The 13,638-nt window shown below is 33.7% G+C and overlaps 1 pseudogene; it reads right to left on the bottom strand.

The window, feature by feature from the left end:
* Positions 1–2,365: 2,365 nt before the first annotated feature.
* On the bottom strand, positions 2,366–3,682 carry LOC107865429 (annotated as a pseudogene).
* Positions 3,683–13,638: the final 9,956 nt, after the last annotated feature.

Here is a 13,638-nt window from a genome sequence, read left to right as displayed (position 1 = left end):
TGTGCCTAGAGCCATGTCTGTTTTCATGATACTATCAGTCAAACCATGATCTATAGAAATCAGTCAGTCATGTGACTCTGGAAAACTCAGTAATCTCAGTAGTTCAATATTCTTAGTAATCTCAGTGCTCAGTAACCTCAGTAATCACAGTAAATCTCAGTAACTTCAGTACTTTTAATCAATCCTCAGAACTCATTATATTCCGCCCGTCATTGGAATCCAGTAAACTCAGTTTTAGCTCCACTAAACAATACCACTAGTATCAGTTCGGTTAATCAGTATCAGTTTAGCAAATCAGCTCAGTTAAGTTATTTAGTTCAACCCAGTTATTCCGTTTAGTGTCTTTCAGATAGGAGTAGGATTCAGCACCGAGCTAACCTAGGATAGGGGCTCAACCACTAGAATAGGACTGAAATCCCTAGAAGCAATCCCTAAGTTCCAAAACTATGTTTCCATCGTAGGTACAAGATTTCACCCATTAGATAGGACTGACATACTCAAGGGTCACCCATTAGCATATTATATGTATAGGACTGATACCGGGAGTCACCCGTTAGATTAGGACTGACTCCATAGTAGATGTCTTTACTAGTAGCACGGTACGGACACCCTTCCAGTCAGGGAAGAGATTGGACCCCAGTCATATTAGATTGGGGCATGTCGGTTAGATGAACACATCCCACAGTTTCAGTTATAGAATCAGGGGTTTCAGACACAGTCAACTCAGCTTTGTAGACAGATTTAGTACTGTTAGATACCGTCAATGCTTGTCATTATAAATAGACTTCAAGATCACCCATTAGATAGGATTGATCTCAACTATGATTAATCAGTATTAGAATCATTAGATTTAAAGAACACCCGCTAGATAGGACTGATCTCAGACTAAGTCAAATCATCCTTTTTATTAGTATACTCATGATCACCCACTAGATAGGACTAATCTCAGATTTAGTTAATCCAAGTAGAATGGAAATCAGATAGTTCCATCAGAACTTAGACTGTCAGATACAATCACTCAGTATTGATTAGATCGATTAGTTCGATCATTACAGTTATATCAGCTATATTAGTTGTCACAGCTCACGTTACCAGTATTCATTTTCAGGTCTGTTAGACAAAGTCATTCAAACCAGTTCTTCTTAATTTAAACTATTAGAAATAGTCAATAATCTATTCAGTACCTCAGTAATAGTAAGGTCATGTCATCAGTATTCAGACTCAGTAGTCAGCATCATCACGAGTTCAGTCATAGTTGTTTATGCATTTATGTATTCTCACATTCATATTAGTTAGCATTATTCATGAATATAACCCTTTTCACTTAGCCTACCTCACTCATATACTCATTACATTCAGACATACTGATGTATTTTAACTATGGCGCTTTCTCTTATGTTACACCATAGGTTTAGAGGCACGAGCTCCAGATCAACAGTAGCATTCTAGTGTTCAGAGTTTGTAGTGAGTCCTTCTCATTCGAGAAAGATATGATTATTGCTACATTTACTATTCAGTTGCTAGATGGAGTTATTTGGAGACATGTTCCTTCAACTCCTTATTTAGTTCAGTTAGAGGCTTTCAGACCAGATGTCAGATTAGATATTTAGATCTCATTATTTTTAGAATTTATGACTTGTTTTGGTATTGTTATACCTTTTTCAGAGATTTTTTTATCTGACGTTTATTCAGTTCGAACCTTATGGCCTTTCATGTTCATGTTTCCACATTTTATGTATATTATGCAGTATGCAGGTACAAATATCAGTCATGGGTTAGCTTGTGGTCCTTCGGGGTCATGAGCACTGTGTAGCATTCCGATTCAGAAAATCGAGGTGTTACATATACCTCTATATTTATTTACAAATCAAATGATGTCTTAGGGTTTTTCTTTGGTTTATGTGGACGATAGCATTGTCACCTTGTGCAATCTTTAGCTTCTCGAATCCATTATCTCTAGAATTGGCTTTGAATTTTCTATCTGTGACTTTTTTTTACTTGAAAATTTACTCAAGAAAATTCCTTTCTATAAAGTAATGTTTGGTTTATACTTGCTTCAAGTCTGCAACCTGCATGTAGCACAACCAAATAATCATCCAATATATTTTATGGCACATTATATTACTACTTAATAGGATCCGAGTTAGATCCGTGGAATCATTTATTAAAGTTTGCATCACGGTAAGTTGTCTATATCACACCCCTTAGGAAAGCGGTCCTTCCTCAATTCAATGTGGACACGGGATGCGTAGTGCAGCCTCTTTATTATAATACTAGTACTTATTTTGAGCTTTCTAGGAATACTAGAATAAAAAATACATATTTAAATGTCTTGATACATTATGAAATATAATTTCATAGTACCCTACTCATTTAATCCTTCCACGTATGCCACATCGGTTGAACTTAGCCATGATCCACCCTAAATTAGTTCACCCACATTGAACGTCATAGCCTCAGCAGGATCAGTAATGATATGATAGACGGGTTATTTGACATGCTTACTAGTGCTAGCACCTGGTCCATTGTTCATGTACTCACTGTAATACAATGTCTCCAATGAAAAATCTCTGTTCCATTCAGCCCAACCCGCTAGATCAGTGAGACTACCTAGGAATGATTACATCACTACAGTTCTTGAATATTCTTTCCTTTGCTTACAAAGATACATTTTGATTTTGTTCTCAACTAGTTCAAGGTCTGGAGTTGCTATTATGTCACAGAATTGAATTAAAGTCCCCATGGCCTGATTTGGGTCTGTTCTACCTTGTACAATCTCCCTATTTTTCTAATTTTTATCTAGTTTTCTAGCTATGAGCTTGCATTTTTGGAATACAATAGCTGCATTACAAAATATAAAATTGACAGGACCTATCACATAGGAGTCTCGATAGTACTGCCTTAGAGAATGCGTATAAAGGGTGTCTTCATAAGCATCGATACGATAATGATTTATGACAGACATATCAACTCCAACTAAAGAGCCACAGCTTGGTATTTTACCGTTGTGTTCTGTATACATATGTCCTACAGTATAAATCCTTTGCCAATTGCCGCAAGAGTAGCAGAGCGGAAGGTGGTTGATCCATCCACAACATTGAGACTACCAGTTATGATGGTAGAATACATGCCATCACCAACAATTATCAAGTTTATTTTCTTCTTAGTAACCTCAACTTTCTCTTCATAAATCCCCTTCTTGACATAGATCATATACCGCATCTTGCTCTTATCTGGTGCAGTCGCGACTGCTTTAGCAACAATTTGATAATCCCCAGTACTATCCTATGCCACCACTGCATTTGCTTTAATGGCCTTACCCAGACTCTTCATAAGCTTCCTGTCTCACAAACTAATCAAAGAATGATTCTCCCTAAAAGCCGCAAAAAAAACTTCCTCATTCTTAGCCATTATAGACGCGAGCATCGCTAATAATGCCTTAGCTCTCAAGCCCAACTCGTAAAGAATCATTCTATTCTTAGTAGTTTTAGTAACAGAATCAAGCTCATCTAAGCACGTAACATCATTAGTGAGCACACCACTTAGCCAGATTTGCACATTGGCAGTATCGCTACTTCTTCTATTTCCAAGTGCTGTAATATGTCAGAACATACATGGCCTAATCTTGCCTTTGTACAAAAATATTACAGGGAAATAAGAAAACAATCAGTAGGCCATCCATGTACTTTCTCTGTTATGTTTTTATACCTTTATATGAATAAAATATTTGATGCTTAGGAAGAATTAAATCTTAAATTTTTAGTTTAATAACATTGTATAATCAGAATATATACTTAGATGTGTTGTACTATACATTTATTACCTGTATCTCAACACACGTATCATACCCTAAATCCTAAAATATATGTGTTGAAGAATTTAACCTCTAAATTCTGGAAACATGAGAGACATTTGATGAATTCATTCACCATCCACTCTTTGTACATGCCCTAGATGTAGTGAGTTATTTGACTAGGATGTAAAGGTTCATCTTCTGTGAGTTTATAGTTTCAAAGACTTCATCCTAATATAAATCTTGACTTCTCTTTATGTTATAAGATAGCATAATTGCAAGCCATGTTGAAGTTGTGTTTTCTATGAATATAAGAGGTCTTTATCTAAATGTAACCTCAGAATTTCAGTCATTATTGATATCATTTAGTGGAATTTGAAATCAACCTTCTCCTACCCCATGTTCAGAAGGAACAATTAGAATTCAGATGCTCTATTTATTTCTCTTTGTTCAACTGAATTAGTTAGAATATAGAGTTGCTTTTATGTTGTCGCTGAAGTGTAGTTTGCTGTAAAGATAAGACCAAACTAGTAGGTACTCTGATCTATTCAAATAAATCATTGTTTTACTTATAGTGTGGACAAAAAATTGGTTAATACACCTTTAATATTGAGAGTGCTGAGGAATGTTCAATTTCCAAACCTTACCTTTGCAAGGTGTGTATGAGGAATGTTCAATTTCCAAACCTCATCTCTACTTATTGACCACTTAATTGACACCTATAACAGTATACAAAGAAGCAAATACAAAATAATTGTCTAATAAATGAAATTGAAGCGCCCATCTGGAAAGGCCAACATCATTATTAGCTTTTCATATATGAGATATCTATCCAGACTCAAAATTATTCTAAATGTTGGTCATCACAGACATCCAAATGAAAAACTAGTATAAAATTAAGAAAGCAAATAAAGAAATATAAACTTCCAGTACATACTTTTCATCTTTCAGTCCAATTTTTATTTAAATAATTTTTTTATCATCAATATCACTTTCTCAATCTATTCTTGTCTTTCAGTCCAATTTGTATTTTTGTCACTGTTATTTAGTGTTTTGTCTTGTTGATCTGGAGTTTTTTCCTTAGATGGTGGTTTGTTTTTTGTGCTGTCTTTGTTGTTTTAATGTTCAATTTTACTATTTGCTGCAATCTCTTCTTTTTTTTTTCTTTTTATATGGGAGTTATCTAAGTTACAAGTAGCGGCTTCGGGATTTCACTGGGGATGTTGTTGTTGTTGTAGTGGCGACTTTATCTGAGATGTTTAAATTTTGTTGGTCAGTGATGATTATATACTTGTTTGGATAGTAAGTCGACAACTTCAAACAATGTCTATAATTTTACAAAAATAATATAGTTCTAATCTGAGGAGGAGGTCGTATTACGTTTAAAGTTGAAATACCTGATGTAGTATGATATAATCATGTGATGGTAACATGTTATGTGAATATAATTATTTTTCTTATCTTTTATTTTTTCTTAATCTAATTTTTATGTATCTTCCAAGGTTATGGCACCTAGTAAGCAATGGATGCAACTTTCTCTTCATAATAAAACTGACAAAATCAACTTAGATGAGGCCAAAAAGTTTGTGAATTTTTGGGAAAAAGAAGAAGAATGTGAAATACGGTGTCCGTGATACAAGTGTTGTAACACAATATTAGGAACTCGTAAAATGATTGAGATGCATTTGAAAGTCCATGAAATAATTGAAAATTATACCTTTTGGTTTCACCATGGGGAACAGTTAGGTGAGCCACTATCAGACTCTGAAGATGAGGATGAGGATGAAGCAGATGATTTTGAGAGTAAAGATGAAGATGAAGTAGAAGAACTATTGAGAGATTTATATCCTAATGCTAAAGGTGGAGAAGATACACACCTTGGTTTTGATGATAAACATGAGGAGGATCCAAATGCTGAAGCTGGAAAGTTCTATAGCCTTCTGGAGGATTTCGAGCAACCATTGTATCAAAATTCAAAGGCTTCAAAGCCATCTTTGATTAAATTATTTCACATCAAAAGTATGGGTCATTGGAGCAATAAGACATTTACCATGCTACTGAAAATGTTAAAAGAGGAGTTGTTTTCTGATGGAGCTAATTTGCCAAATTCATATTATGAGGCAAAGAAAATAATTCGAGAGCTTGGGCTTTCTTACAACAAGATTGATACTTGTACTAATGATTGCATGTTATATTAGAAGGAGTATATCTTACTTGATTCTTGCAAAATTTATGGTATGTCTAGATGGAAAGTAGATGCACATAAAGGGGAGACAAAGAATAAAAAGGGTTAAAAAATAGCCTAAAAAACTTTACGTTATTTTCCCTTAAAGCCTAGGATTTTGATGTTGTTTATGTCTACAAAGACAGCTTTACTAATGACATGGCATAAGGATGAAAGAACTGATGATAGAATAATAAGGCACCCAGTTGATTCAATGGCATAGAAGTCGTTTGATGAACTATATCCATCATTTGCAGCTGAGCCTCATAATATTTGACTTGGACTTGCTAGTGACTTATTCCAACCATTTCAAAATTCCAAAACCTCATATAGCATTTGGCCTATGATTCTTATTCATTATAATTTACCACCTTGGTTGTGTATAGAGCAGGAAAATTTTATTTTGTCAATGCTTATTCCTTGTCCAAGTGGTCCCGGAGATGCAATTGATACATATCTTCAACCTCTACTAGAGGAATTGAATGAGTTATGGGAAGATGGTATTGAAACCTTTGATGCATTAACTAAACAAAATTTTAATTTGCATGCTTCTTTGTTATGGACTATCAATGACTTTCCAGCATATGGAAATTTATCTAGATAGAGTACAAGAGGAAAACTGGCATGTCTATCTTGTAATAAAGAAAATTCTTCAATTCGATTGGCTAATTGTAAGGAGTGCTTTATGGGTCATCGGTGTTACCTTTTTTTGAGTCACAGATAGATAAATGACAAGAAGTCATTTGATGGTACAATAGAGAAAAGACACCCACCAAAGATGCATTATGGAATTGAGATACTTAATCAAGTGAAAGATATTGAAGGCTAATCATCGACAAAGGATCCTAAGAAGAGAAGGAAGATATCACATGAAAAGCAAAGGGATAATTGGAACAAGAAGAGTATTTGTTTTAAACTTCCTTATTAGAAATATGTTTTGTTGTGACATAATTTGGATGTTATGCATATTGAAAAAAATATATGTGATAGTTTTTTGGGGACATTCATGAATGTCAAAGGAAAGACTAAAGATACAATTAAAACTTGATTAGACTTGCAAGAAATGAACATTAGGCCAGAATTTCACCCTATCTAAGGAGAGAATGAAGTCAAAGTTCCAACTGTATGCTACACATTGTCTCTCGAAGAAAAGCACACATTATGTATTTTGTTGAAGAATTTAAAGGTCCCGAATAGATTTTTATCTAATATTTCTCAATGTGTGATCTTGAAAGAACATAAGATATCTGGTTTGAAAGGTCATGACTGTCATGTTCTTGTGCAGCATATACTCTATCTTGCACTTCATGGTATGTTGTCGAAAGAAGTGTGTGAACCTCTTATTAAGTTTTCTTTATTTTTTTGTGTTCTTGGATCAAAGGAATTGAGGATTTATGAGTTGAAACATATTGAAAAGAAAATTCCCATTAAACTTTGTAAGTTAAAAAAGGTCTTCCCTCCTTCTTTTTTTGATGTCATGGTTCACTTGCCTATTCATTTAGCTGGTGAAGCTAAGATTACTAGGCCTGTTCATTATCGATGGATGTATCCTATCGAGCGATGGTTATATTTTTTGAAATCTCTCATTGGTAATAGGGCATGTCCAGAAGGTTCCATTGCAGAGGGCTACCTTGCAAATGAATGTATGACCTTATGTTCAAGGTGTCTGCATAGAATTGACATAAAATTCAATCGGCTAGAACGAAATTATGATGGCGATTTAAAAAATTCAAATAGAGGTTTATCTATATTTTGTCAACCTGGAAAAACTCTGGGAGCTAAAGATCTATGTGAGCTTGAAGCAAATGAATTGGAACAAGCACACACACACACACACACATATATATATATATATATTAAAGAATTTTGATGAAGTCTTATCATATCTCGAGTATGGAAGGTTCTTTTGTATCACCTTGTTTTCCTAATTTCCTTTAAGGTAATATTGTTTCTATATGACATTTATGGTTAACCTCAATTTTTTAGAGAGTTTGCAAATATGGGTATTGCTCAAGACTTATCAGATGCAGAATGGGATCGAGAATTTATTAAATGGTTTAAAAATAGAGTGAGTAATATGAGCAACACATAAACATTAGATTTGACTTCTTAATGTTGCATTACTCATTCTAAAGTATTAAATGTAATCTTATTTTTAGGTTGTACAATTGCATAAAGTAGATAATAGTCGGCTCATGGAAGATTTTCTCTCACTTTCATGTGGTCCTACCAAATACTCAACATATTATAATGGTTACATTGTAAATGGATATAGATTTCATGCATAAGATTATGATCAATCTTTAAGGACTCAAAATTATGGGGTTGTTGTATCTAGCAAGAATGATAAAGATAATGAAATGTCTGATTACTATGGAGTTTTAAAAAATGTGATTGAATTGCAATTTGTCCCGAATACAAGAGTGATTTTATTTTGGTGTAATTGGTTTAATGTGCATGATAAAATAAAAGGAATAAAAAAAGATGAGTATGACTATGTAAGTGTGAATCTAAGTAGATTTTTGAAAACAAATGAGCTCTTTGTTTTAGTTTTTAGTGGATCAAGCATCTCAATTGTTTTATGCTAATGATAATTCCAACAAAGGCTGACATGTAGTGAGGAAAACTCAACCTCGTGATTCCTATGAGGTTGTGAAACAAATGGATAATGATGTAGATGACTTAGAAAGTTCTTCAGATGTTGTAGATGATTTAGAAAGTCCATCACAAAAGAAACGTAAAAGAACTGATGAGGTAAAGTATCTCATAAATTACTTACTACTAAAAACTTCTATTCCTTTAGCATTAAAAATTTAAATTATAATACTTCTTGTATAGATTTTGAGATTTTGTAAAGCACAGAGACTACATTGACTGTATTCTTTAGTTGAATAGGTGAAAATTTTTCTTGGTATTTTTTACTTTTGGCTCTTTTTGTAGGTTCACTATGAAGACTTAAAATAAGGATGAATCAACTATTACGAGTACTATGAGATATACTTTCTGCGCTCCTGGTGCAATTGGAAAGGCATGGGGATGAGAGCTTAGATCTTTCATAACAAAAGGAAAAACTCTAACTAAGAGTTCATTAAGTTCAGTTTATCAACCTAATGATGTAGTTAACAAATACATTCAAGAAGTTGAAACAAGTAAGGTTTTTCTCATTTATTAGAGTTTTAAATTGCACAGATAACTTGAATTAAACACCATAGCTTATTTTTGGTCAACAAAAATAGCTTGTTCTTCTAACTTATTTTTGGTCCTCCTTTCTTGTGCTACAAAATATAATTCCTTAAGTATTAGTAATATGATTTTCTTTCTCCAGGTGCTATTGGAAAGGGACTAGCGGAAGGACTTACAAACTCTACCATGTGTTCTAGTCAAGTAATAAGAATGACAATACGTAAGAACTTCATAGTTCGGGAGAACGAGTGTATTCCAGTTAATACTTCATTACCTCTGTCTACTAATGAGGTTAAGCCATACATACAAGAAGTTGAAACAAGTAAATTTTTCAAATCAAATTTTTGTTGAGGCTTTTCTGCCTGTGAAAGGCGTGGTAGCTGCTGTGGAGTTCCTGCCACATCTGTGTAGATTGTGGTTGCTACTTCTTGGCGTAGTCTACTTCTTGTTGTTTTTTGTTTGAGTAGTTCTAATAGTTGTGTCACCTGTAGCTGCGTCGTGAACCTGAAAGGCGGCTCGTCTATTATAGTTGTGCTACTTCACTGTGTCTTCTATGTACATCGGTTGGGAAACCTTCAGACCTATAACTTGCCTGATATCACTACTAATGTTAACTTACCTGATATCACCACTAATGTTAACTTTCCCCAGCTTGTACCTTTTATTTTTCCCATTTCAATGCAAGTAACTTACTTGTTATCACTACTAATGTTAACTTAGAAATCTCTAATCTCAATATCAAGTAGGAAATTATAGTCTGCCCAGAAAAACTCCCGACTTCTCATTACAAGATCATAGCTGGATATGCCACTCACCCGAGGGTGCACAATGCATTTATTTTCACCTCTCAACCAGAGGTCTTGCACAGAAGTTAAATCTCCTGTATAGACCACGAGTATGAAGAACCTGATAGACTAATAACAAACTTTCATGAAACCTGTACCAACCACATTAATGACTTCAAATGAAGGGTAGAAAAGATCCTTTTTAGGAGTGAAACTATATGGTCCTGTTACAGCTACCATATTAAACTTAATATGTTAAGCTCATACAACTGTATATTTAATTTAGAAGGTTCTATTGGGAAAAAGTAAGGAAAAGGACTTACAAGCTCTAGCATGTGTTCTGGTCAAGTAATGGGAACAACGATGCATAAGAACTCTGTGGTTCATGAGAATGAATATATGTAAGTTGATACTCCATTTTATCCATCAACTAATCAAGTTAAGCAACAAATCAAAGAGGCAGAAGCAAGTAAGTTTTTTTCAAGTCTGTTAAGTTTTTGATTGTATTTATAATTTAAGTATTAGTAATATGATTTGCTTTCTCTAGGTGCTATTGGGAAGCGACCAGAAGGAGGACTTAAAAACGTTACCATGTCTTCTAGTCAAAGAATGGGAACGATACGTGAGAACTCCATGGTTTGTGAGAACGAGTATATGAAAGTTGATACTCCATTTTCTCTATCAACTAATCAAGTTAAGCAACAAACCAAAGAGGCTGAAGCAAGTAAGTTTTTTTCAAGTTTGTTAAGTTTTTTATTGAATTTATAATTTAAGTATTAGTAATATGTTTATCTTTCTCTAGGTGCTATTGGGAAGGGACCAGAAGGAGGACTTAAAAATGTTACCATGTCTTCTAGTCAAGGAATGGGAACGATACGTAAGAACTCCATGGTTCTTGAGAAAGCATATATGCAAGTTGATACTCCATTTTCTCCAGCAACTAATCAAGTTAAGCAACAAACCAAAGAGGCTAAAGCAAGCAAGTTTTTTTCAAGCCTGTTAATTTTTTGATTGCATTTATAATTTAAGCATTAGTAATATGATTTATTTTCTCTAGGTGCTATTGGGAAGGGACCAGAAGGAGGACTAAAAAATGTTACCATGTCTTCTAGTCAAGGAATGGGAACAATACGTAAGAACTCTATAGTTCTTGAGAAAGCGTATATGCAATTTGATACTACATTTCTCCATCAACTAATTAAGTTAAGCAACGAACCAAAGAGGCTGAAACAAGTAAGTTTTTTTTTCAAGTCTGTTGAGTTTTAATGGAGTTAAGCAGCGCACCAAAGAGGTTAAAAAAGTATGTTTTTTTCAAATTTGTTGAGTATTTATCCATATGCATCATATCATGCTCAGTTTAGGGGTTTCTAAAAAGTTTTTCCAAATCTACTTAATTTTTGTCAACTTTCATCACATCATACAAATATTTTCTTCTTGTTAGTGGGATCTAATCAAGGAATGCTATCAATGGGTAATAATCCTCTGATTCTTGGGAAAGAGAACATGCAAACCAATATTTCATTGCCGCTGTCTCCTGATAAAGTTATGAAACCCTCCCAAAATGTTGAAATAGGTATGTTATTTAGACTTTATGTATTATTAAATTTATAGAATTGAATTTTATTATTATAGTTCTTACCAAATTATGCAGCTGTAGGATCATATAATCCTAAAAAGGTAAAAAGAGTTCGAGGGAGCAACAAGTACAAGAAAGTTGCATCACTTGAAGTCAGTCAGAAGCTGAAAGTAACCTTTTACAATAATAGAATGGTTGGAAAAAATAGCAATCTATTTTTGAGACATTTGGGAAAAATAATTCATGACAATAACATATGTCCATTGGCTGTATCATCCTGGAGTTATATTAAGAAACAAAATTTGGATCATATGTGGGCAGCTATTGAGGTAACAAATGTAGTCGATAGTATGAAGGGGCATTTGGATCAAATAAAGTTTAAAATTTATTATTATGTTTTTAAAATTTGAAAAATAATTTTTTAAAAAAATAATAATAATAAAAATTGACCACAAGTGGTCGGTTTTTTATTTAATTATTTAATTAATTTTAATAGAAAACCGACCACATGTGGTCGATTTTCTAATAAATTAATTAATTAATTTAATTAAAAACCGACCAGAAGTGGTCGATTTTCTAATATATTAATTAATTAATTTAATTGAAAACCGACTACTTCTGGTCGGATTTTCTGTGAATTTTTTTTAAATCAGCAATTGTAAATGCTTTCAAAAGTGTACAATACAACAATAGTTTCAAAAGAGTATAAACTACAATATAATGTGTAAATTCAAAGTACAAAAATAGTTTCAAAAGCGTTAACAACTACAACAATAGATTCAAAAATGTACAAACTACAACATAATATCTAAATTATAAGTACAACACATATAAAAGTCAAAAAACTAAAAGTCATCATCATCGAATTCTTCTTCATCCTCGTCCTCGTCTTCCATATCCTCATCTGTGCTGATATCATCCAGGGGGCCAAGTCCTTTTGATGCCTGAATAGCATCACCGGGACATGGAGGAATAACTCCTGCAGTCTGAATGAAAGAGATAAACTGCTCCTGCAACATCCTGATTTGTGACGAAGTTTGCTCCTCCTTTTTCTACGACCTCTCTCTCTATTCAGTAAGCTCTTCAGTGAGTTTAAAAATCGTACTTTCTAGTCTGTCAATCGTTTCTCTATCAACTAAAGTTCTAGAGTATGCAAGGCCGAACGAACACCTAATATTGTCGCCAATAAAATTGTTATGGTATCCATAGTAATGGCCTCTAACTGTAGGACCCATAACTTTTTCCCATAACTCCTCCTCTACACGTCAGGATAGTGGGTCACCCTGAGTTTTAGGAGGCTGAGTACTGCGATACTCACTAAGGAGCTTCCTATATTTGTCCTATATTAATTCAAAGTAAAGTTAAAATTAAAAGTCAAAAAATATTCAAGTACTTATAATTGAATAATTTCAAATTTTAGAAAAAGATTCATAAATGCAATATTTGTTTCTTACATGGGAAGGTTTTGCACGAGGTTCAACCCAGACGTCTTCATCAGTAAGGTTCTTTTCTTCTTCAGATAAGTCTCCTCGAAAAACTCATCATGTGGTATCTCCCTACCCTTTTCATTTTCCTGCATATTTAAAAATTATCAATGTTCAAACAATTAAAAATTAAAATAGAAACTAACAGTTAAAATTGTAAAAGTTACATACCAATTTTTCCTGCACAGCAAGGATACTTCTGGCACCCGCAGTATGTAGGGAGCCACCCTTCGATGATGACCGGGCTTTCCTTCCTTTTTCCCTCAACAATTGGTACCCTTCGTTATTCCAAAGGTGAAGATACAGTTTCCATAAGGGTTCACTAATCCAGTCAGGTTTTACTAAACTTGGTTCAGGCATAATCCAACAGACCGTTAAACCTGACTCTACATCTTCTGAAAAAGTTCCTCCTTATGAGAAATGTATTCGCATCATCCCATCAGTAAAATTTCCACAACAAAAATAAAAATATAATATTCAATCATTTGTTCTAACAAAGTGTTAAGTAGTCGATAAGTTTAATTCTTACTTTAAATTCTTAAAACATTCTCTCCCTGTCAAGTTCTGGAACCTGACGCCAACTGGTCCAGTAG

This window comes from Capsicum annuum, chromosome 3, assembly GCF_002878395.1.
Source record: "Capsicum annuum cultivar UCD-10X-F1 chromosome 3, UCD10Xv1.1, whole genome shotgun sequence".
NCBI lineage: Eukaryota > Viridiplantae > Streptophyta > Magnoliopsida > Solanales > Solanaceae > Capsicum > Capsicum annuum.
Note: the sequence above shows the minus strand (reverse complement) of the source record. Positions and strands in the feature narration are given on the sequence as shown.